At 42.7% G+C, this 22,881-nt stretch overlaps 1 long non-coding RNA gene and 1 other non-coding gene across 2 annotated transcripts; one reads left to right on the top strand and one right to left on the bottom strand.

Annotated features, from left to right (window-relative positions):
• Nucleotides 1–793: 793 nt before the first annotated feature.
• Nucleotides 794–2,106, top strand: LOC113746854 (uncharacterized). Its single transcript, XR_003463184.1, has 3 exons — nt 794–896; nt 1,300–1,462; nt 2,011–2,106. It is a non-coding gene; the product is annotated as an uncharacterized LOC113746854 (long non-coding RNA).
• A 10,117-nt stretch (nt 2,107–12,223) lies between these two features.
• trnav-aac (transfer RNA valine (anticodon AAC)) lies at nt 12,224–12,296 on the bottom strand. The gene has a single exon. It is a non-coding gene; the product is annotated as a tRNA-Val (tRNA).
• Between the last annotated feature and the right edge of the window lie 10,585 nt (nt 12,297–22,881).

The raw sequence follows: 22,881 nt of genomic DNA, 5'->3' as shown, positions 1-22,881 counted from the left end.
TATTTTCTTTTTAAAGATGATTTTTTTTTGGCCTTTTAAGCTTTTTTCTGATAGAGACAGCTGAAGAGTAACAGGAATGCGAAGAGAGAGATGGGGAAGACATGCTGGAAAAAGCCACAGGTTGGACTCAAACCCTGGGCTTCCACAGCAAGGACTGAGCCTTCAGCACATGGGGCGGTTGCTCTACCAACTGAGCTAAACACTGCCCTGGAGCTAATTTATTTTGTGTAGTAGTCTCTCACAGTATAAATAATTTCTAAACACTAAAGTATCTCATAGCTAGAAACATCATCATAATTTCTGACACAATTTCAGTAACTTCTCTTAGTATCATGAGAGTTAAAATCCTTTTGTTAAATTTGACAAAGAACTGGTAAATGACTCATTCTGTCCTGAGGGAGAAACAGAGTAAAGGAACAAAATTGAAAGAGGCTGAAGAGAAACTGATGTATGGAATAGAACAATGAATGATTTATACCTTGCAAGTTTCAGCAATTTAATGCATTTATTACACACTGCAATAAGAATAAAAATATTTTCTTATAGAAATAGTGTAAATGATTTCTTTATTTAATGTTCTGTATCACTGGATTCTAATGTCTTGTTTCAATATTTTTTTAAACTTCACATTTGGACAAAACATTCAAGCTAGTTGTCACTTTATAAAGATTGATTTATTCTACTGTCAAACAGGCCTGTCAGGTTCTAAACATGTCCTCTACTACAGGTGTGTGGGTCCAGATCAAACTATGGTTCTGTTTTGGGTCCAAGACACTGAGGGGTCAGCATCTCCAGAAAATGCAGCACGAGAGAGGAGCCGCGTACGCACCTGAGACAGGCCTTCCACAGCCTGCAGGTACACTGGACATACACTGACACTGAACGAAGGCCTGCAGGTACATTGACATACATGACATGAGGGTGTTGCAACCTCGTGGCATTCCCTTTATTTGTGTTTTACCACCATGTGTGAAGAGCTTGATTATTTTGAGCATCCTGGGAGTTTTGGATGCATACAATGAAATGTTGTTAACATATAATAATAATAATAATAATAATAATAATAAATAATAATATAATAATAACAATAACAAAAAACAAAAAAGCTCTTTTATTTATTCATTGATTTTATTCAAATTTGCTGTTACAGGACTCAGAATAACACATCAAAGACAGGCTCTTTTTTATTGAAAGGTCTAATAATAATTATTATATTTAATTATTTATTTATACATACATACTATTATATACTGATTTATGAACCAGATCTGATTGTCCACCCTCCTCCTCTGTCCTCAGGCTGCTCTGCCCTCAGTCCCACCGACACCAAGCTGTCCAGCTGGATGTTCTGGTTCTAGCTACTAACTACATAGCTTACCTAACAGAGACCTTGGATCAGGGAGGGACACTGGCTGAGCACACTCTGCCCTCCAGGCAGGGTGGATACCTGCATCCTGTTAAGGTGAGGAGAAGAACCAGTAACTTAGTGCTCATCATGCTTGTGCATTTACTGACTGTTGTTCACATACAACAGGACCTTTCCTTGAGGGAGTCATCCCAAGGAATCAGTAAGTGCAGTCTAAGTCTAAGTCTAATTTTACATGACTTTTGTGTTGATGCTCTTGCCAAATAAAAGTTTAGATTCCTGATACTTTATAATGTGTGTTTGCAATTTTAAAGAACACAGTGCTTTACTGTCATATCTTTGTTAAATGTTCAGTTTTGTTCAATAAAGTTAACTTGAACTTCAATAATGTTTTGTGGCCTAATGTAGCCTGAGAGGCAAAAGCTTGGGGCAATAAACTCAGGCTTCTGCTATTTAAGGTCATTACTCTGAGCTGAGCTCACAGTTATAACTGAAGGATTGTGGCAGCTGGACAGTTACAGTGTTTACTTACCCTACCACCCATGTGAAGTAACATGTTACATTTATGCAGATTAGTTCTGACTTGTTTGTTGGTGCTAATCATATTAGCATGAAGCGCTAACCCTGTGCCGTCTCCCTCTTAGAAATGGCCCATGCGTTCCTTGCTCTACTGTGGCAGTGTGGGAGAGCTTCTATCAGGAGTCCCAGCCAATCAGATGTCTCAACTTGGACAAGATGGGCATACCCCTGACCCCCACTTTAGAAACAGGCAAAGAGTGTAGGAAAAAGTGGGACATAACTTTCACCCTGTTCCTTATCTGCACGTTAACCAGCTACGTAACTACACCGCTATTGACAGCAAAGGGCACGTCATGGCAAAGGCAAGCATGGTGAATAATTTATCTGAAGACAGTGATCATCGTATGACAAGAAACTACTAAATTATCAGTTACATCATTGTTTAGCAAAGCAGAAAATCTAAACTTTTAGATTAGATTAGTCAAAGAAAGAGAATGTTTTATACTTTGGATTAAAAAATACATTCTTGAAGTTTTTGCTTGATCTAATTGAAGGACAGCTACAAGCTACAAGGCAATGGCTATTTTTGGCTCTGGCTGTTTGGAAAGTCAATTATTGTCTTACATATCCCGATTAAACAGAAAACAGCTTCTTTTGCTGTTTGTGATTAGAAAAAAGAACTTTTCCCTTCTATCGCAGTATCAAACTAAGAGAAGACACACCAGAGATACACATACAAGCCCATGCACACAGCAACTTGGACATATTCCTTATTATCTGAGCATTAGACAGAATGTTGTCCAGAAACGGTTTAATATGAGGAAACGAAAAATCTGCTTCACTTGACTAATAACACCATAACTCAGCACATGGAGGAACAGTGTGTAACCTGTTATCTTGATTAAAGGTTGTACAGTGTTTTCTTTTTATTTTCTCAGATGTTACTGTCACTATATGGTAGAGTTCAGACTTTTCTTTAGGGTTTCCACCTCTTTATTGAGATGTTGTGGTATCAGTGTATGTGTTTGTATGTGAATTTGTGTGTGTGTGTGTGGTGTGTGTGTGTGTGTGTGTGGTGTGTGTGGTGTGTGTGTGTGTGTGTGTGTGTAGGGGGGGGCAGATGAACAGTGAGGGAGGGATTGTTTGTGGGAACACAGCTGCTGTCTGATCACTTCATATCTCTGCAGTAATGACCACTTTGATCTCATTACAAATCTGCCACAGAATGTAACCTTCTACTTTGAGTAAAACACCATTTACAATAACAGCCTATGTGCATGTGCTGTTAGTATTGTTGTTTTTTTGTTTTGTTTTTTGAAACCAGTTTCTGATTCAAGTATGAGCTGATCACAGTCCTGAACTGATCCACATGTGCAAAAGAACAATAACACGTCATATGACATCACATGCAGCATCTTGATGTACATAAGTAAACATGGAGGCCTCAGAAGTCAGGATGAATGAGGAGAAAGAGAGCCACTTTTTATCAATGGCTTTTTGGAGAAATGGCGCGAACGGCTTCACAGAAACAGAATAATCCTAAATGTCAATGTTAAGGCTTATCTTGATCTACATGTGTCAGCGCTTCTCCACAGTACTCACACACAAATTCTGATGAGCTGTTTTTTACGCAGTGTTCTTACAGGAATTAATTTTGGCCTGTCAATACATATCAATAACAGTTACAGCTTTACTGTAAGCTGACTTTAAATTTTAAAAATCATTTATGTATTTTAGACAGAAGTTTTGATAAATGAACACATCTTGTCCGACTGGACACCTGGAATGTTAAAATGACTCTTCAACTGTACTTCATTCAGATGATAACTTTGATGAAATCAGCTTTGAGTGAGAATTTACATTGATTAAATAATTATTTAAACTAGCATTAGAAATGCACTACTCTGCTTACATGCATACATACCTTGAAAAAGTTATATTAGGACTTAAGACCCTTTCAAATTTGCTTGCATTGTCATGAATCACCCAGTACACATTAAAACCCACCAAACACAGACAAAGAATTATCAAGCTAAAAGTAAACTGAAAGGGTTAAAATATTTGCACACTTAACTGAATAACACTGCGAGATAAAAAAAGACAAGGTCCAGTCCAATCCTCCTTTCTTACAGTATTAGCAGTTTCTGTATCTCAACTCATGATTCACAGTTCTGTATTATAAATAAAATATTCTGTTGCTGTTTGATGAGAATGTATTTGCAGAATGAGAACTCAGCACAAAAATCAAATCCAATAAGTCATGTAGATATGTTTGTGGAGTGGATAGGAGAAGCCTACAACAGATGAGAGTCCAGACAAACTGGAAGCATCTCTTCACTGGAACAAGATGGGCTCGGCTCCACAAGCAACAGCCCAGCGTTCAGGCTAGCTCTATAAATCTGCAGAGGAGGGCGGCCTGCCCTCGATTTCCCGTGTGTAGTGATGACTATTTGGAGCTGCTGGAGTCTGACTACTAAGGCAGAGGTTACAGAAGGACAGAAGAAGCCAGACAGTTTGTAAAGCAACTGCAAGGCAGACCAAGGTCGAATGAGAGCACATTGTACAAGGTGTATTGTAGAAGAAAGCAATGTATCTGTAAAACTTCAACTGGTTCATAGAAGTGTTGCTGGAAAAGGGAAATGAAATGAAAGAAGTCACTGCAACTACCCCAGTGTCCTTATGTTTACACACCATCAGATGAGTGTAAGCACTGTGTGCAATTTAAGTTCCTTTATTCAATTCCATTTAATAATTTTGCCCATTTCTAGCTCATTTCATCACTTTCATACTTACTTGCTGCTCAACCTCTGTGTATTATATTATTATTATTATTATTATTATTATTATTATTATTATTATTTTATAGAAGGTTTTAGTCTGAATCTTGTCTGGGACCTTTCTGTGTGGACTTGCATGTTCTCTCTGTGTCTGGTGTCCAGGTACTTCGGCTTCCTTGCACAGCCCAAAGACATTTAACAGGTTAATTGGTGTACTTAGTTTCTATTCTTCTGACAACTCAAGGCGCTTTTCACTACATACCTAACTCATCCATTCACACCACACACACTCATATACTGACAGCATTGGCTGCCATGCAAGGTGCCAACAAATCATCAGTTTTCTTCACACACCAATGGTGCAACAAATATTTTTTATATGAGACATGACATGTTTTAGTCTGTAGTATCAGGGTTTCTTAAACCTAGAAATACTAAATGCATTCTTATCATGGCACCAACTTTTAACAAGGTGTAGGGCTAATAATGAAAACGCTTAGGATTAGGCATGATTATGGTTAGGGTTGGGGTCCTGAATGTACGTATAATTTAAAATTTTTCTTGCTCAGTCTTTACAAACATATATCAGAACACGAACAGGCACAGGTGCACCCAAGGAAACCTCTCTATCTACAGTTCATGGCTGCTTTCAAAGTTGCATGTGAGTACTTTTGCCCATGCTTCTATGTAAAGACAGCTATTTATGCCACTGGAACGTATCAAGAAAGCATGTATCCAAACTGCCCCCACTCTCCTCATGTTGGGGATAATCAACATATTTCCACTATCTCCTACTCATTATGGCCGGTACATGCTGATTACAGGCTGGATTTATGGAGCTCTGAGGCCACACTCCCCCTGCTTTGGCCAAGCCTTTGCTGGAACTGGGTTTAAGTCGAGGGAAAGGATGACAGTGAGGAGGATGATACTGGAGGAAGGATGGAAAGAGGGTGGAGGAGATGAGTACAGAATAAAAACTGAACTAGAAATATAGAAAGATTACAGGAAGATAAACAAAGACAACAAAGCTCCCCAGATGGCAAAAGGGGGAATATGAGAAAAGTGTGAAAAAACAATGGTGACAATTTATTCATTTGTTTATTTTAACCAACTCTGCTGCTGAACAGAGCTAGTGTTTGAATTTAATCAAATTTTATCAGTGTGAGATAAGATGTATCCTTCTCTAAACGATGCTAGCCTCATAAGCTTGACTAACAATTTTAAAGAAGAAGATCTTTTTCTCTTTCAGCTTTTTCTTTTTATGAGTTTATCTTGATTGGAAAAAGTCAGGTCCCACTTTTACACTCATATGGCATTTCAAAAAGTAGGAAGAACAATGTATTATCGGCAGCACTGCAGTGCTCACTGCCATCACAGTACTCGAGTGAGGGGGGATGGGGAAAAATGGTCAAAATCATCCCTCTTCTAAAAGGTCATCCCTTCTTCCATCCCTTATGGCATTTTATCAATGCATGTGAAAATTACTTATATTAACACTGGAAATAGAATTACCATTCGACATTTAGGGGGGCTTTATGATATCGTCTATTACCTATGTCAGCGGTTTTCAAAGTGTGAGGCGCGCCTCCCTTCAGGTCGGGGAGATACAGTATGTGTCTCATCACTGTGCAATGAAAACTCGGCCAGCTAGCCCCGAAAGAGTAGCAAAAAAAATCCACCAAATGACACAGTATGTCGTATCTTTGCTGTTTGTGTCAAAAGTTTTATTCCAGCGCGGAAGAAACGCTGCTAATGTCTCCTGCTATGTCTCTGCTTTGTTTGAATCAATCACGAAGCTCCTGGTTGTTACATAAACAAAGAGGCTTTGACAGTGAAGTGAGACCTCCTGCTGCGATATACTACCTTTGGGTTTACTTCATCTGGATCGTCATTGGTGGTCAAAGGTGAATGTGGGCGGTACTAATAGATTCTCCTGACTCTGATTGGTGGACAGGTGACAGGTGTCAATCATCCACACACTGTTTGTGTTGGCCTTAGCAGCACCGCTAGCACGAGATGCTGCTGCAGACCTCCACTGTCAGGCACTCCACTGTCAGGCCGGAAATGACGGGATACATTTCAAATAAAACTGCAGACCCCATGTCAGGCACCTACCTCACTGTCAGGCCGGAAATGAAGGGATACATTTCAAAATAAAACTGCAGACCTCCACTGTCAGGCCCGGAAATGCAAGGGACACATTTAAAAAAATCGTGAATTTGTGAATGCACTTCCGGTGTGAATTGTTTTCCTCACAAATGAATTAATTAGTAAACAATGACATAAAATCTTTCAATTCCCGGTCTATTGTATATATTGTTTTTATAGTAACTATTTCGGGATCTGGTTATTATAGACACAGATTAAATGTTAATATAAATATTTCATATTTATCATCACAGTAACAGTGTTACACACATTAGTAGCTGTAAACACTCAGCATTAGAAATACATACGTTGGTTTGGTGCTTACATAAGGAGTAAACATTTATAATCATCACTTTAAAAGTTACATACGTTGTTTTTGGTGCCTGTTTGTTTCCCAGATATATTAGTGTGTGTGTGAATGGGTGTATAAGAGACATTAACTTAAAGAACTTTGTAGAAAGGCGCTTTATGAAGTTCAGTCCATTTCCTGTTATTAGTTTACGGGCAGATCTGCCACATCCAATATGGCGGACGCGTTAACGTAACGCAGCAACGGACCAACCTGCTCAATGAGGCATCTGAAAATCATTTTCATCTGAAAATGAAAAGGGTAATTTTCATCTGAAAATGAAAATGACCCTCTCAAAATGTCCTCTCCACCTCCCCACCCCCCAAAAAACGTCATCACTTCCGGGCCTGACAGTGGAGGTGCGTGACAGTGGAGGTAGGTGCGTGACAGTGGAGGTCTGCAGCCAGGTGCCTCTCCCGCTAGCTGCTACCTGCTGCTTCGTATTCTTTAATACCGCTTGTTTCAAACATCGCGTCGTCTTAAAACTTGAAGTCTACTTTCCTCCTCCTTAAATTGTGTTTTTTTTTTTTTTATGATTTAGGATTTGCCATGTCTAGTAAGTCACCCTAAAATTGACTAGAATGCAGGAAATTGCATCTAAGAAATACAAAATTTTCAGGGGAGGACCCCCAGACCCCCCTGCTGGAAAATATGTCACATAAATGAAAAATTTCACCATCCCCCCTGGTTTCATTTTACAACTCGACTACTGACTATACATTGTGACAGTTTGACCACGGTGGACCGGGGTGCCACTGTGTTCAGGTACGTGGTTCCTGGACCTCAAATGCTGTGTGAGACATACGTTTTTGTTTCTGAGAGATCTGATGGGAAGTTTTTAACTGGATTCAGTCGCAGTTACTGGGTCGTGGATTTTAGTGAGAGCAAATGCTGCAGGCACACAAACTGTAAAGGTCCCTTCTGCCGGAAACAGTCCTTGGGTACGGTCGAATATTCAAAATAATTGCTTCCTAAGTCCTGTCCTCACCACTTTCAACACTGTGTTCAGAGAATCCGACTGCACCTACAGTAGACTACTTTATGATGCGAAGGCGAATGTTACTGATGTGGTCTGTGGTAAACAAAGTTCAGAAGATGGACAACAAAACGCGCATCTGAGATACTTACTAGATACTCCCTGTGCACTCTGACTGTTGTTTAATGCAGGAAATATAAACATGGACAACCCAGTGAAAAATAAATAGACTCCATTATCAATGTCAGAATTCAAATAATAAATGAATACTGTCCACCTGTCACAGAAGTCAAATTAAGTGTTTGTTATGCTGGTATGGTCGCTCACCCTCCGGTCCACACATATATATAGATAAAGACAAAGATATATGATTAATCGGCAACAGTAACTTCACGATGATCTGCAGGATGCAGGATGTCACAGAAACAGTTTTTACTCTGTGTGTGAACGCAGCTGCACACTCAACAACAGAACACACTTAATGATCAAAGTTTTTACATCACGTCAACACGTATGTTCATATTCATATGCTCTTTCTGCTGCAGTCTGCATCACACTGTTTAAATACATTGATGTGTTTTTTTTCTTTTTATGTATGGTTGTGAATGACTGAACGGTACATCAAAGTTTTGTCATAAGGAATTGTGGGATGGCATTGCCTCCTTTCTTTTCGTAAAGGATGGTCTGATGTATCCTATGCTAAAGGAGATAACAAAGGAAGCTTTGAAGCTCCTTTCCTTAACAGTTTAGGAATTCGAACAGCTCTTATCATGGCGTTTACGTTGATACTTCCGGGTTATTTCACTCAGTTAGGAAGGTTCCTGAGCAAAATTAACAATTTGACTGCACCCTGGATAGTAAAGCCTGATCCTGTCTGAATGCACAGAGGTGCAGAAACAGTGTGATGGGGCAGAGGGGGAGGGTCAAGGGGTGAAGTAGGGTTCAGGACAACTTAAAAGATGTTTCAAGTCTTTAACTGTTTCAAGTTGCCCATAACACCCCAAAGGCCAAGGTGCCTGCTTAGGTGACAAGTGAGGGAGGACGCTCAACTGTGTCAAGCCAGGCCGTTTCTGACAATGTTGTACTGATAAATTACTGTATATTGCCAGATGTTTTCATAACTCAATGGTAACATAACATAATCTGCTGCTGATTCAGTTGTCTCAGTTTTTTCATAATGTGTGTGGTTTTCGAGTTGTTATATAATAATATAATTTTGATTGTGCTTATTTTTGGAATTCAGAAAAAGAAAACAATTACCTCAAAAGTGTTGGTCATATACTGTATTTCATCGTTTTTTTTTCTTACGCTTCTAACGTCAACAATGATTAAAACGATTATACTGTGTAATTATGCTGTTAAAGTCACACTCTGAATTAACATCATGGTTACTATTGAAGGGACAATTTAAGGAATCAAATAATTTAAATCAGAATATAAATGTGTTCATTCACTGCAACAAACCATAAACACTGATCAGCTCTTTGTGTACAGCACAGAAGGATGAAGGTGAAAGTGATCTTCCCAGGCAAGATGAAAGTGTGCTTCAGGAGAGGACCAACTGGATATCTGAGGCAAGATCCCTCAGATGAAGCAAAGAGGATCAAAGACAACCCCAATCTCCAGGACAAATCAGCCTCTCAAAGACAAGACAAGGTCAAGGAGAATGCCCGCTCTGTTGTCGTCATGAGAGGAGGAGATGTGTCTGATGGACAGAAGGTGCTGGGAGAGTTTGGGAAGAACAAAGGCAAGTCATTCTGGTGGTTGCTAGAGAATGGTGTAGGCTACACAATATTATTGATTAAGAAGGTTGAGGAGGAGTAGAAAGCCGGGCAGTTTAAACCAGAGGGCCCTAAAAAAACCGCCTACTTTTGTTTCTTGAGTACAGTAGAAGCTTCCAGGAAATCGAGGACCTCATAAAGTTTTTAGCTGGCAGATCAGTGGCACCACCTGTGAGGAATGAAGATGACAACTTGGTTGGCTTTGGGATTAATGCAGACAAGACTTGGAGGGATGTTTGGGAAAAAAGAGCAGATGGATATACTGTATTCATCCTCCAGAAACAGTTTGTTCCAGGCAGCAAAACGTATCGGCTGCAGCAGAACCACTCAGAAAGAGAGCCAGCTCTTCTCGTGTTTTAGAAGAACTTGCTTCCTCTGGCCTTGCAACATCTGCCTCTCATCCTCCAGGTTTGTTGACAGTGCAGTTGAGTATATATTTAGTCTGAAATATGTAAATGTGGGATAACATATAATTTGCAGCTTTGCTTTTATGCTTTGTTTCACAGAAATGTCGGATGATGAAGAATTGGAGAGAATGATGCTGTCTCTATCCCCATCAAAACTCCAAGGCCAACTGAGTAAAACCTCAAAAAGACATAGGTGCATGTGTGCGCATAGACGACGCACACAGTATTTATTGTGGTTGTTAGATCCATCTTTTTCTGAATGTACACGTGTATGAATGTGAACTCAGGGTATTGCTAGAAAAAGTGCTTAATGCTAAGTCAATTCCCCTGAATCAACAACAGTTGAAGATATTTATAATCCAATCCTTTCATATTCTTTTTGGTAAAAAATTGAAGAGGAAGATCCTACCCACATATTCATCTAAAATTCCAGGCCAACTGATTGAGAACCACATACATGCTCAAACACATACACTTCAGTCCTCTATCAAACTGCCTTTATTTCCATGATACATCATTACATTTTTATTCAATGTTATTTAAAGTGGTAAATGTTAGGGATGTTAGATGGTTTCTGCGCTGTTGTTGGAGTCCTTATAGCCAAAAGTTTTACTCTGACTGCACACTGGGGATGATTCTGTCATCTTTCAGGATTATCCATCCAACACACTGACAAATCACTGTTTATTAAGCGTGATCAGACTTGTTCCAATGCCTCTACGTTTTTATATTAACAGTAAAGGCTAAATGATCTTCAGAGTAAAATAAGTTAATCTCCAAAATGCAGAAATACAGCAAACGTACATATATGTATTAATTTGGACTAGAAAGAATGTACTGTAGACCCATTGACATACCACATCCATAATATTATAAAGTCTTGACATGTATACTTATTACAATGTAACAACAAATAACACTCTCTCGTCCAGCAGGTTCTCATGGATTGTGCCTGCTGCTGTGGTCCTGCATGACGTCAACTACATATATTATTACTGTCATTATTGCTGCCATATCTCCATTACAGTTATAATTAGTTAATGATTTGCTGCTGTGCATCTGTCTCTCTATCTCTATCACAGGTTCCACTGCTACTGTAATCATTTTATCATTTATTGTAATTCATTGTCATTTTATCATTTATTGTAATTGTACAATATGTTTGTGTTGATCTGTTCTATACAAGTGACTATTCTATTGCACATCTGTCCATCCTGAAGTTTCTTCCACCTATTTTCCTGTTAAAGGTTTTTATGGGAAAATTTTTCCTCACTCGAACCGAGGGTCTAAGGACAGAGGGTGTCACTCCCTGTACAGATTGCAAAGCCCACCGAGGCAAATGTATTTTGTGACTTTGGGCTATACAAATAAAATTTGATTTGATTTGTTAACCACTACACTACTGCACGTAGCGCCAGCATGGGTGCCACCGGATCCAGGCACGCGCTTCCTGGAACTCAAATGCTGTGCGAGATGTACATTTTTGTTTCCGAGAGATCGGATGCGAGGTTTTCAACTGGATTCAGTCGCAGTTGCTGGGTCGTGGAGTTTAGTGACAGAAAATGCTGCAGGCACACTACCTGTAAAGGTCCTTTCTGCCGGAAACAGTCCTTGATGGTGAATCTAGCCATTGGTCGAAAATGGTTGATTCCGGCCCTCCTATGGCCAGAGAGAAAACAACAGCAGCCACAGCAAAAAGAAAACGTCAGCGGCTGAGCAGAAGAACAAGAAGTACGTGCAAAGCAGAAATAGGCAATGTAGTGCAAGTTAAAGAGAATTAGAAGTATGAAAAGGCCTTGAAATCGTGCCTGACTTTCTGGCGACCTTGGCAGCGTTTCCCAAGGTCGGGTGCAACTGACCATTTGACCACGACGACAATGTAACAACAAATAACGAGCTGTGTTGCCCGCCCGGTTTCGAACCGGGACCTTTCGCGTGTTAGGCGAACGTGATGACCACTACACTACGGAAACCCGTTCATGCAGCTGAGCGTGCACAGGCGCAGCTGGAACAGCTATATGCTGGACAGAACTGATCCGTGAACCCCCCAACGCAAACCGTTGCAAATCGCCGATCAAAGAGAGAACACTCTGATGGCTGTTACACACAAGCTGCAGTGCCTATCAAGAATTGGTACCTCCCCGTATATTCCCTGGAACCGGGTAACAGCGGCACCAGTTCGATTTCGTGCCAAAAACAGCACCACGTGGTTCCTCGTTAGTATAGTGGACAGTATCTCCGCCTGTCACCGGAAGACCGGGTTCGATTCACCGAGGGAGATCCGCCTTTCTACCGGCTCTTTACCGTCGCCGAAAGAGACAATAGTGACACAGCGGCGGCAGCAGCACAGCAGGCGTGTCCAAGACGATGCGGTTACTTACATACACTAGCGGACGGACCTGCACGACGCCAGGGCGCCACCGGGTCCAGGCACGTGCTTCCTGGACCTCAAACCTGTGCGAGAGTACATTTTTTGTTTCCGAGAGATCGGATGCGAGGTTTCAACTGTATTCAGTCGCTTGCTGGGTCGTGGAGTTTAGTGAGAAAAATGCTGCAGCACACTACCTGTAAAGGTCTTTTCTGCCGGAAAACACCTTGATGGTGAATCTAGCCCATGGTTCTTAACCTTGTTGAGGGTACCGAACCCCACCAATTTCATATGCTCATTCCCCGAACCCTTCTTTAAAAAAATTAAATATGATTTTTTACTGGTGCACAAAAGAACCGTGCATAACATCACCTTGTTCAAATAACAAAACAACACATGGCATGAACTCACAACAACTACCTCAGTGTGACTTCTGCTGGTTGCCTTTGAGAGACCAGTTCAGATATGCGTGGCTTCACCTTGGCACGCCAGTGCCAGTCTCATGTCATTTTCACAGTGTTCTGTCTCCCGCCAGCAGGAGGCACTGCCTCCCGCCAGCAGGAGGCACTGTTCTATGTTGTTCATATGTGTGTTCATTTTGGATGTGTGGCAACAGCAAACGGGGAGACGTGAGAAAGAGAGAGGTGACTGAGGTGTTCTGTGCTGCGTCCTCCCTCTTGTTGTTTTTAGAGGGCATGGTCGTGAGTATTTACAGTGTCTGACATATATTTGAGCAATATTGTTGCTGTTTGCAGTTTGAAATGTTTGAATTTATACAGTTGGTTATACAAGAGTACAGAGTATAAGAATACAGAACAGAATACAGAGTTGCTTACGGACGTAATTAGCTACGTAAAAGTAGCACTGTGATTTATGCTTGCATTTTTATTTAACCTTATGCAATGAATAAGCAAGAAACTTTGTTTGTGAATTTATCTGACTTTAAAGGGGTAAATTACCTAAAAACTGTATTTTATTATTTCTCTTGCAGTTTCACTCTGTAGTCTTTGAGGTAACGTCTATAAGAAGACATACACCTGTCACTGTCCACGAGTTTATCTGTCTGCTTAGCTGTGTTCAGGCGGAACAGGAGAGCAGACGATAAAGAAAAACACTTCACCTACAACAACAAATTACAAGGGACACGCACGTCCGCAACACCCAGAATTTAAAAATGTCTCAGCCAGGCGATGAGATGCCACGTCAGTTGCGGACCCACGCGTCAAAATCATCTAAGGCTCGAATAAGTCATCGCGCAGCGTGCCGCATTTAAGCACTGTCGAAAGCAGAGGCAGCACAGCAAAAGGACCTTTGTTCTAAAAGAAATTGAAGTGAAGTCAACAAGCACAGCTCAAGTGGAAGAAACGCGTCTGGAGGCACGTGGATGCGTCATCAGGAACGTGATGCGGAAGCAGCACCCGCTGAAGCCAAGGTCTATGAGCGGCAGCAAGCAATGGAGTAGGATCCATACGCGAAGCCTCCGCGAGACGTACAACAACTCAGAACGTACCATGACTATGTGGAAGATCAGAATACACAAAGTTTATAACCTCACAGGCGAAACCTTTGGTCGCCTCACGTAATTTTCGCCCAAGTGACACGCTCTGAACTTCGTGCTAGCCCTACTCTAGCGGAAACCTAGTCCCTCACCACCACGGGCGCAAAAGATGAATCACCACCAAGCACTAACCCAGACCATCTCACAAGATGACACTACAATCTGACCTGACCAGATTTCTGGCCAGATGACTGCTCACAGGAGGACTTACAGGTTTAGTGACAAGCCGGGTGATTATTGGGCATGGAAATCCCTCCTTGAGAACGTCACACGAGGGTTGCACTTAACGCCAGTGAAGAGCTCGACTTGCGGACAAGTGGTTAGGTGAACGAATCCTTAAACATGCAAACCCTCCGCAGCCCATAAACAACGCCCTTCGGACTTGCGCAAAGTGTGGACAGGTTGCAAGAGTGTTACGGCTCTCCTGAAGCCTTGAAGAAGGGCTCTCTTTGAAAAGCTAGAACGCTTCCCCAGATCACAACAAGGATCCCCATCTACTACGTGACCTTGGTGCCTTCTCTTAGAAATAGACTCTGCTAAGAGTGAAGGATACATACCAGGGCTACTTTACCTTGATACTGCACGTGGAATCCCCTATAGTTGACAAGCTTCCGTTCGGACTGCAGGAAAAATGGATGACACATGGATCAAGGTTAATAAACAGCACTTGTGTCTTTCGCTCCACCTTTCTCTGTTTCATCATGCATTCATCAGAGCTGAAGCCAACATGGAGAAATGACCCCGCTTTCGGTCTTCTGCTTCGCAATCCATTGCAACACCCAAAGTGACAGTTTTCAGGGAGGCGACAGACGAAAATGCGTCAACAGAATAGAAGTAGTTGATTGGGATGAAAGCAAGTGGCAGACAAAGTTAGGACCCTAACAGAGAGAGTGTCCCAGAGTGTCCCCATCCACAAAAAACCTCACGCACTCAAAAATGTAGAGCATTCCGAGAGAAATCTTTGGAAGAACGGTAAGGCTTATCTGAAGCAGAATCAGATAGTTTTTCGCCGTGTGCTTCTTCCAACCATCAGGCAAGAACTGTAAGGTAGAAATCCACTGTGGAGAATGTGGAAGTGACTCACACATCACTGCTCTCCATGCCAGTCCTGCACCCTGGACAATACACACAGTTGTGGAACCCATCACGATCATGTGGGGAGGGTGAGTCAGCTTCCCCACCTGCCACCTCCACATGCAGCAGGTATTGGGGATAAGACTGGTGGGCGGTCATGGCAAGATTTGCCTTGTTTATGTCACCCACAAGGTACTTCATGACAAGAACTGAGAGCTTACGCAATTCTAGATGATCAAGCAACAAATCCTTGGCCAGATCTTCATTCTCGATACCTTGCCATCACCCACAGCTCTTCTCTCCGTACATTCTGAAGACTGTGCAGAGTTTCAAAAGTAACTGGAAGAAAGCAAGCCCATTTGTTGTGGAACACCGATGGCCGATGCATCTGCCTTTGCCTCACATGATTGAATGTACAGGCTCCCTGACAATCGAAATGAAATCCCAACCCCGGAGGCAGCGCTCTAACACACTCTTGTATTGGTTCTCACTAGGAAAATCGCTGCGCATATCCCACGTGACAACCCAGCAGATATCCTCTGGGCTGGCAGGAGAGAATATGGTAACGACTTTATGTGGAAGGGGTGTTCGAAGAACTGACATGAGCAATTGTCATAACGATGACATGACACTGTCATGCATTAATGGAATGTCAATGACTCTGTCATTAAGTGGCATCGTTTCTTAATGTCATCTTTTACTGTGTCAACTTGACCATTGTTTTTGTGGGTGTCTATTTGTATACAACTTGACAGTTACCAGATAGATTACATAGGGCGACCATGTCCTTTGTCAGTGAACAACTTTGAACTTAACCGAAGAGCACGTAGTCAGTAAATTCTTATATCTTTGTCCATGACAACTTGACATTAAGCGAAACCACATGAGCGTGAAAGGTCCTTGTGTCATGGACAAACTTTACATAACCAGCAGGAACTGCAGGTGGACTTTGTCGCTTGCACCTTGGGAAATTTAATTTGAAGTGCTAGTTGTGGTCCCGGTCTGGCATACAGTCAAGATGAGCGGACCAGTCTGTAATCCCACCTGACGCAGGTTCACTTTGCGCTAAAGCCTCTAGAAGGAGCAGAAGAAGGGAAGCATTTGGACACGGGTTCCTTAATGTCAGACGGAGAAAACAAGAACGTTGGATAAACTGGAAAAAAGTGATTAACAACTCGAAAAACCAAAGGAAATCTCCCCGACGACCAAAGACCTGCAAGGAGTGCAGGGGAGGATGCGATCGGGTGAATACATCTCAGCGGGAGAGATGCGGCGCTGCTGTGCTAATTCTAAAAATGCCTAAAACGGCTAAAGTATGCTACAAAGCTAAACGGCTTAAGCCGTGACTAACGCACTAGCCCGCAATGTAATATCGGAGCGCTAGCTCCGGGGCTAATCACACTGTCGAGTCCACACCAGTATTGATGAATAGCCTGAGGTAACATTTTGTCTAAGCTTTTCTTGAGGTATGGGGTCCTATGTGATGTGACTGTGAACCATATGATGTTAGTTTAACACATTTAAGTTGTATGGTTTCTTACCTGTGAACAATTACAAGATTTAGCATTTGTTGGTTTTTGTGATAATGTAAGATGGAAGGGCTAGATAATGCATAATATATATGTGAGGTACTGTTAGAAAAATAATCAGTGGGTATCAATAAGATACTTAAGAAATTATTTAACCATTTTGCGACTGAGAAATTGTGACTTATTATTGCAATACAAGTATTTTAAAGCACTTATTCTCTACGAATCTAGAGACAATTTTAGTGATTCATATTTTAAGATATAAAATTAAGAATATGTTCGGAATCTATATTGTAGTCAGGAGGGTGTTTGAGGAACCCTTGATTAGATAGAGCCTGTCTGGAGGAACGAGCAGAGGATAGACGGTGATCGAGCCGACCCTGGAGATCGTAGACGTACACCAGCGAATTGAATCCGTTTGCTCACGTTTAACAATACACCCACCCAAACAACGGGTGGCTGGACTGACACCTAAAGGGTTGGCATATAGTGAATGAACAGAACAGAAGAAAAAACACGTCAGCGTGCGAAAAACGGTTTATTTTGTGGATTTTTTCTATACATAACCGGAAAGCTGTTGTAATGTATTTCATGGTGGTTTATTATCTCCCCGTCTTCAGATTAAAATAGGGAGCAGTGTTTCTCATTTAACAGCAAAGACCACATGGATCCTTGTCGTTCATGTGCATCGTGGTTACACCTGGCTCCGTACCGATTTAAATCTTCGTTTTCTTATTGCCTGGCCATTAGTTCAAGTTATTATATCAAGTTCAATAAGTTCTATTTTTCTGCTTCAAGGTACACTAAGATTAACTGTTGCCCATCGCGCTAACATGCGAATGTTAACAGCTAAGGCTAACAGGCGAGGCAACTGCTAAGTGAACTGCTACTAAAAGGCTAAGGTGAATTGCTCGCACGTAAGCGATAGCTGCTCCTATGTCTAATAAACATTTTAAAAATGACTGTATAGTGGCTTGTTGAATACAGACCCCCAGCAAACAGCCCACTTCGTCACCTCAAATTTCTTTCTAGGCTGCTGAGCAATGGGTCGTAATAATGCATGGGGACGACGGGGACCATAAAAAAGGAGGTCAGCAAACACGCTAAATTTCTTTAAAATTTTTCTATGATATATAGATTATGATATGATAGAGTGCATCACTGGTTTAGGGTCTGAAACATCATTATGGTTGTCTGGACTCTCTCCATGACATTAAAAAGTATGAAGAGATGAAATGTCTTCAACCAAAAGACTGATGTAAGGGTTTCCATTAAACTGGAATCATGTCAGTTTTGCGTTCCAGTGTTATTGGGGTTCTTTTAGAAGTAAAAAACAGTTGAATGACTTCTCACTTGACTTGTGGTTGTGTTTAAAAAGACGCAATGGAAATGGTAAAAACTTATTGTCCATATGTACCAGTTTTACTTGAGTTTATGACAATCAGATGGTGTCATAGCAGTAAGAAACATTCATGGTTGTGTTGTTAAAGAATCCTATGGTGTATAAACTTCATACATATTAAGGAGTAGTCCAAAGTGTACTACTTTACTTGAGCTCAAGAAAATGCTTATGACACATTCACATAATGATGTCATGACGGTCAAAGTCACATTCATGATGGTTAAGGACAAGATAGAACATTCATGTTGTTTGGGTATCGTGTACTGTGAGTTAAGCGTCATTAATGACATAGTAATGAAATAGTCCAAGTGTAACCACGTTGACTGAGCTCAAGAAATGGCTTAACACATATAAGAGCCGGGTGGTATGACAGGCAGAAGCAATTCATTATGTGTGTAATGACAAGGCAAAGTCCCGATTCGAGATGTTCGTAAAATAAGGCAAATGAACACATGAGCCAGTGAAGTTCATGTTTGATACAAAGAGCCAAGAAATGAAGAAAATTTTTAAACTGTTGTCCGCCACGGAAGGATATGGCTTAAAGTTACTAAGTTGCTTGTGTACGATAGCCAGTTTGGTAGCTTGTTCTGTTAAGTAGTTAGTAGCTTTCCCTCCCAATGGCCCAAGGAAGAGCACCCTGGTTTGTACCCCTAAGTGTGTCCCCCACCCCAGTCCTAGGCTGCTCACAGGTCACACGCTAGTGATGGCTGGTGCAAGGCTGAAGCGGAAGTCACCACCTGCAGGTCATGCTGGTTAATGTCAGTTGTCATGACAAAGACACTTCTCAGCTATGTTTTGCGTAATGTCAAGTTGTCATGACAAGATATTTAGAGGAACTAAGGCTCTGGTTAATGTAAAGTGTCATGACAAAGACATGGTCAGCCTATGTCCATCTTGGTAAAGGGTCAGGTGGCAGAACAAGATCAACCCCAAACATGGTCCAAGTTGACAGTAAGAAGATGAACATAGAAACCGCAAGGACACTTATGGGACAGCCGTCATTGACATTCATTAAATGTGCATGACAGTGGTGCCCAGTCAGTTTATGACATGTCATGTCAGTCCTTAGGACACCCTTCAAATAAATGTTTACCGACATTATTCCAGCCCTAAGGCCACGTGATCAGCGAAAGGGCCTCCAAAACTCCATTCGCACAGAGGTTACCGTCTGGGGGGGTCATTGTGGTGAGCATTGGGTTTGATGGGGAACACAAACTGCACATGTAAATGTTCTTGCAAGACAAACATCTTGGACATGGTAGGACCAGGCTACGTCAAACCCCCGTAGGCCAAACACATTCAATGGTAAGAAAACTTTAGAGCTTCACCACCATTACAAGACTGCTCCCCATTGTTGGGCAAAGTATCACAAGAGTAAGCTATCCATGGGAGACTCATTTTCGAACAAACAAGTGGCAACAAAAACTCTGAAGCCATTGAGGAGAAAACCTCCTGCAATATGAGAAGGAAGTCTATCCAAGAAGACACAAACTAGTTGGTTGGGCCCACTCCATTCCTTCGCCAGACCACGCCTTCCCACAACAAACGGCAAGCCTCAACGCCTCGCCTCAGTTGCCGTAACGTTGAAGAAGCTACCTGGAATAGAAAACATTTTGGAGTACTTATTCAAAACCTTTTGAAAAATGGACATCATAGCTAAGCACCAAAGCACACCCGCCGCTAGATGACAAGAGGAGGTGGCTTACTTGCCCTCGTTTGGGGTTTTACCGACCCATATAAACCAGGACAAGATAGAGACTGGTCTGTTGACTCCGCGCACTCACAATGGATTTCCCTGCAGGATTTCCGTTCGTTCACAGTATCCTAACTCAACAATACCCTTGCGTGGCGGCGCTGAAGGCGGTTCGCAGGAGCGATGGGCAGTCACTGCTGTATTAAGCAGATGTTCCTTGTTTTTTCTTTGGTACATAGGATCAAAGGAACTTCTTGAGCTTCCTTTGGCACCGAAACACCAACATGGAGGAACCCATAGAAAATAATGCATGCGAGTCACTTGTTTGGCAACAGCCCACTCGCCTGCAATTGGCATCTGGGCTCAGGAGGGCATCTGGTCGATCAAGAGGACAGTGGCGGGAAAAACACTTGTGAAACGACATTGGCTATGTCGATGATGGGTCCTCTCTCAATTTCCATCTCATGAGGAACCATTGCTGTTCTCAAGAAGGCCCAAGAGAACTCTGGCGCGATTCGACTTGACATTGCACAAGTCCGTCCCAAAACGCATCAGTGTGATTGAAAGTGCCTTTCCCAAGTAGGACCCTTGCAAATGCCTGAGAAATCTTGGACCTAGGAACAGACTCCCAATCCATGCAACACGAGTCTGGCATAAGCCGGGATGTTGTCCGGAGCGACGATTTTGCACCTTTCAGTTTCTTCCACATAGAAGCCCTACACACTCGCAGAGGGTGTTTTTCCACCTAAATTAGGCCGTTATGACCCCTGTGTTTTCGATCCCAGTTACATACCGAGGCGTGCGTTTGTTGAGAGACACTTTACCTGCAGAGGGCTTGGGAGTGGGATGACCCCTCCCTGAATGAACCTCAAAGAGGGTGTGAGTTGGAGGAATCCTCAAAGGTCGGAACGTGTCAGAAGCCCGAGGATGTCCGCTCCATTTCCTCAGCAAGTTTCCATAACAGGGAGTTGGTGCAGTTTTTCTTGATGCCTCCACTAACCCATTGCACCGTGGCCTACAGTCGGTCACAAACACAGAAGGCAAGATGAACTTGGATTGGTTGGTTGGCAGGCAAGCTTGCACCGCAACCTGAGGGTTGAATCGATTTCCCAGGCTTGAACTCTGAGCAGCGGTTCTGGCTGTGGGAAATTGATATGTGCCTGGAAGAGATGGAATGTTCGAATGCCATCGGTAGATTCTTCTCTGACAGCAATCGGCGCTTGGATATATTCGTCAATGATCGAAGAAGATCTCTCTTATGTGATAACCACTGTGCAGAGAAGTAGAAGTCATCCTCACCAGAGCCAAGGAACTATGTTCCACAGACAGGAAAACCCATGACCAACGTTCGAGTCAAGCCTGCAAACACTTTGATGTCGAGCTCATGGCTTAAAGGGCCAGACTTCCGGTTGAAGCCAACAGGAATGAGGTTGATGCGAGTCATCCTATCAGTCCTGTTTTGATCCTGACTCTGACCCCGAGGCCCGTCCGGTAATGATTCCTGTTCCATTCGGGTTGTAGAGTCCCCTTGGATTCCGAGACGTTTCGAGTCTTCTCATCCTGGGATCATTTTTAGAACCATGTCAAGGCGGAATCCACATAAGCAGCACATTCAAGCGAGAGAATGAACAAGACGGGGTTGTCAGGTTGTCATACGTGCAAAAGGTTCCCACCCAGAAAGATCTTGCGAAGGCTTAGCGAGTGTCATCTATGGGTCTTCAGTACAAGGCTTTTCCCTGAATCCCCTTTGGCGTTTTCCAAGCAAGGAAAGAGATCCCTAAAACAAAGCCAGCTCAGTAATATGTGTCCATACCTGGATGATGCAGGTTGCTCAGATTGGGGATGTCGTTTGGGCACTAGCCATCTCGAGAGTGATGAAAGAAAATGCCTCATAATTTTTCGCGGCGTCACCATGTAACAAACCGCTTGTGCGCCCAGTTATCACCAGCAAGTTCAGACATGCAAGGGAGGGCGCAGTGAGGTCAGGCAGGACTGGGGGGGTCATCTGGAAACAGTTGTGTTAGCGCCATCATTCGTAACTGTGTGACCTGCCGCAAGCTCCGCTGGAGAACTGAGACTCAAAGGATGGCAGACCTGCCCTTGGATCGTCTGACCATGGACCCCCCGTTCTCCTACGTTGGAGTGGATGTATTCGGGCCCTGGACGGTCACTTCCCGTCGAACTCGAGGAGGCTGCGCCAACAGTAAACGGTGGGCGGTCATTTTCAGTTGTATGAGCACCAGAGCCATACACATTGAGGTGATTGAAACAATGGAGTCTTCAAGTTTCATCAATGCGCTGCGGCGGTTCCTCTCCATCCGCGGCCCGGTCAAACAGTTGAGGTCCGACTGCGGGACCAATTTCTTGGGCGCGTGCAAAGAGCTTGGTATCGACTCAAGACACTGCAACAATGGGGTCATACAGAAGTTCTTGAGTGACAGTGGATGCACTTGGGTGTTCAACCCACCTCACGCCTCACACATGGGAGGCAGTTGGGAGCGCATGATCGGTGTGACAAGGCGTATACTGGACTCGATGCTTGCTGGCATTTCACTCAAGCAACTGACCCACGAGGTGTAACTGACCCACTTTCCTGGCAGAAGTTACAGCCATTGTCAATTCACGACCGCTGGTCCCAGTATCCACCGATCCAAGCTTTCCACTCATCCTGACACCAGCTACCCTCCTTACCCAAAAGGTTGGCGTCCCATCCGCTCCCTCTGGCGATTTCAATGAAAGTGACCTGTACAGACGCCAGTGGAGACAGGTGCAACATCTCTCCAATGTGTTCTGGCATCGTTGGAAGAACCAATACCTCTCTACCCTGCAAGGCCGAAAGAAATGACAGTCAGAGAGGCCTAATCTTGAAGAAGATCTTGTGTTGCTTAAGGACAGTCAGGTCAAGCGAAACAACTGGCCTATGGGTGTAGTAGT

This window comes from Larimichthys crocea, chromosome XI, assembly GCF_000972845.2.
Source record: "Larimichthys crocea isolate SSNF chromosome XI, L_crocea_2.0, whole genome shotgun sequence".
Taxonomy (NCBI): Eukaryota; Metazoa; Chordata; class Actinopteri; family Sciaenidae; genus Larimichthys; species Larimichthys crocea.
This window is presented reverse-complemented; position numbering and strand designations above follow the sequence as displayed.